At 41.0% G+C, this 3,616-nt stretch overlaps 1 long non-coding RNA gene across 1 annotated transcript; it reads right to left on the bottom strand.

Moving 5' to 3' along the window:
- Window positions 1–1,071: 1,071 nt before the first annotated feature.
- LOC106564983 (uncharacterized) lies at window positions 1,072–2,538 on the bottom strand. The gene is made up of 4 exons (XR_006758168.1): window positions 2,390–2,538; window positions 2,066–2,156; window positions 1,883–1,978; window positions 1,072–1,468 (listed from the first exon to the last, which is right to left on the bottom strand). It is a non-coding gene; the product is annotated as an uncharacterized lncRNA (long non-coding RNA).
- Between the last annotated feature and the right edge of the window lie 1,078 nt (window positions 2,539–3,616).

Here is a 3,616-nt window from a genome sequence, read left to right as displayed (position 1 = left end):
AGTGGAGGCCTTGGTTGTGCTGGGGGAGGTGCTGGAGGAACTCCTTGTCTCTCCCAGCGGTCCATGGTTTGGACAACGCAGTCCATGGCGGCGACGAGATGGTGGATCATTGCCGCTTGCTCCTGGACGTACACCTCCTGCTGACTCCATATGGCGGTGTGGGATTCTGTAAGGGGGTGTGTAACTGGTGGCAGGGAAGTCAGACGCAGGAGGGCAGAACCAGGTTGTAGCCAGAGCAGTTTAATCCAAAAACCAACGGCATAAAAATACAACAGAATATGGGTACAATACCCGACACGCACCAGTAAACAAGTGCACAAGCACTAACAACAAACAATCCCACACAAAGACATGGGGGGAACAGAGGGTTAAATACACAACAAATAATGAGGGAAATGGAAACCGTGTGTAGGAAAACAAGACAAAACAAATGAAAAATGAAAAATGGATCGATGATGGCTAGAAGACCAGTGTCGCCGACCGCCGAACGCCGAACGCCGCCCGAACAAGGAGAGGAAACAACTTTGGAGGAAGTCGTGACACTTAGAGACTTATCCAGAAAGACTCACAGCTGTAATCACTGCCAAATGTGATTCTAAGATTTATTGTGAATACTTATGTAAATGAGATATTTCTGTATTTCATTTTCAATAAATTAGCAAAAATACCCAAAAACACGTTTTCACTTTGTCATTATGGGATATTGTGTGTAGAACCAGTGACTAATATTTTTTTTACATTTTTAATTCAGGATGTAGCTTAGCAGAAGATCCAGGATATGTTACTGCTGTTCACTCTACTGGGAGTGCTGTTATCAAGCTCACTCAATGAAGCTAACTCTCAAGACGGTACGTCTAGTGTGTGTGTGTGTGTGTGTGCATATGTGTACTACTATTACTGCTCAGTGTAATCTGATGTAATTTGCACTGCATGCACTGCATCTGTACTATGGTCAAGTTCACATTGTTACACAATAAAAACACTGAATGAAACATTATTATGAAACATATATGATGTCATTGAAACACTCTTAAAAATGTAAGATCAATAAAAAAAACGACTAAACATGTGTAATGCTTGATAGTTTATTGGAGGATCACAGTGTGACACGTCAACCATACAACATTGCACAAAGAAATTCTGATCATTAATATAAATCCGCTGTCTTGACGAAAAAACGACCATGTGTCAGGACATAAAGTACGTTTATGGATAAAACATATATTCTTCATTATGTTGATGAGTTCTTCTCAGTACCAAAGTACCAAAGAACTGTATTACTGTTTTGTTTTTTGTTAGTCAGTGATTGATGGATGGATGTTGGAATGATTCATTGAGGTATTGTTAGTGATGTCTTCAGAGGTGATAGTTGATTCCATATGGAGACTGAAAAGGATCCTTGGCATCCCAATTCTGGTCGCTTCTCACCCCACAATTTCCTTGGCTTTGTTCCAAAGCACGCTCCAAACTGGAATACAGTTTTAAATATGCTTTATAGAAAATACATTTTTAAAAAGGTAAAAATGTAAAAATGACTACGACATGTTGAATAAATATCCCATTTACCATTGACTACCATTTAAACCTATTGTTTTTAGGCCAGTATTTGACTACCATTTTAAAAAGAATTTGCCTCTATGAAACATGATGCTAATAAACAGTAGAGATGGAGTTAGCCATGTTGCTCCCTCCTCTTTCCCTACCACCCTCTGCTAACCTCCCGTTGTGACTTTACTGTTGCTCAGAAAGACAGACAGACCGATAGATAGATAGATAGATAGATAGATAGATAGATAGATAGATAGATAGATAGATAGATAGATAGATAGATAGATAGATAGATAGATAGATAGATAGATAGATAGATAGATAGATAGCTCACATGGTGCTTCATCTTCAGAGGCGCTGGTCTTCAGAGCAGCCAACTTTGCCAAAAATGCAGCCTTTCCACTTTTTAGATCATCCTCCTGCAGGAGAGCTGAGGAAGAAAGATTTTCCATTTAACTAAATTCTATCAGATTAAATCCGGGCAGTAAAGTAGTACACATTCACAAACAAGACATACCTTCCTCAGAGTTATCTTCATTGAGGGAGCTTGCTAACAGGACACCCACTAGAGCGAACAGCAGTAACATACTCTGGATCTTCATCCTTTACTAAAGCACATAGAGCACAATATGTTAACACACACAAGACACACAGTGGGTCCTTTTACACTACCAAATGAAAGATCAGCAAGTTAGTATGGATCCCAGGTCGACCGTGTTACATTATACACATGTCCACCTACATCTCTCCATCCATTCCTACCTGTCCACTTGTATACACCTGCCCACTCTTATACACCTTTGCAAAGAAGATTCTCAGTGAAAACAAACATATCTCTTACAGTTGGACGATGCTGTCTGATTGATGGCTGTTTATCTGGATGATGTCTTCTGGTCTTCAGTAGTAGTGTGGTGTCTCTCTGCCCTCTGCAGCCCTGTTTTATACTCTTTCTGCAGCTACTGTACCTGCCCCATCCATCCACACCTCTCACAGCCGAATAACAAACAAGATGACATTACAGATAAGGCGATAACGGCAGTCATGCACAGCCTGAAGTGTATGACCTCCCTCCAGGCAATTTTCTGTTCAATATTATGGTTTCCTAGTAATTTCAACTGCATTTGTGACTTGGAGCTTGGATAGCAAGTTGAGAGTGGAGTATATATACTTGTGATGTTGAGAACATGTTTTTGTCTGAATTACAGCTGTAACGACCCTTTGAGAAGAATTAAACTTGGTTAATCCTCTCTAGTGTTCGTGAGTTATTTGCTCTGAAAAATTTGAACCTAACGCTCTGTAGTAACTTGTGGTCGGAGGCCGAGCAGTTGCCATACCAGGAGGTGATGCAACCAGTCAGGGTGCTCTTGCTGGTGCAGCTGTAGACCTTTTTGAGGATCTGAGGACCCATGCCAAATCTTTTCAGTCTCCTGAGGGGGGAATAGGTGTTGTAGGGCCATCTTCACAACTGTCTTGGTGTGTTTGGACAATGATAGTTTGTTGGTGATGTGGACACCAAGGATCTTGAAGCTCTCAACCTGCTCCGCTACTGCCCCGTGGATGAGAGTTGGGGCGTGCTCAGTCCTCCTTTTCCTCTAGTAAACAATCATCACCTTCGTCTTGATCATGTTGAGGGAGAGGTTGTTATCCTGGCACCACACCGCCAGGTCTCTGACCTCCTCCCTATAGGCAGTTGTCAGTGATCAGGCCCCTGAGTCTTCTTTTGTTATACCCAGTTTGGGTAAAAAAACTATTTTTAGTACACAAAATGTTTTCTTGCTTCACAAGAGCATCTCTCCCCCTCTTTTCTCATTCTCTCCTCAGCAACAATGGAAAAAACCATTTGAGGCCCTTTGCACACCACCCATAGTCCATCTTGATTTGTCCAAACCGAGCACGCACCCTGCACGTGAACAGAAACTGTCCCAACATATTTTATATAACAGTATATAATAAGTTAACCAACATAGGCCCAACAGCTGTAGTAAAACCTAGAGCTTATGAAAATAAACAAATCTGATTAAATGTATACAACGTATACAAAATATATATCCACATATTATTATTGTTT

The sequence above is a fragment of the Salmo salar genome, chromosome ssa12 (assembly GCF_905237065.1).
Source record: "Salmo salar chromosome ssa12, Ssal_v3.1, whole genome shotgun sequence".
Taxonomy (NCBI): Eukaryota; Metazoa; Chordata; class Actinopteri; order Salmoniformes; family Salmonidae; genus Salmo; species Salmo salar.
Note: the sequence above shows the minus strand (reverse complement) of the source record. Positions and strands in the feature narration are given on the sequence as shown.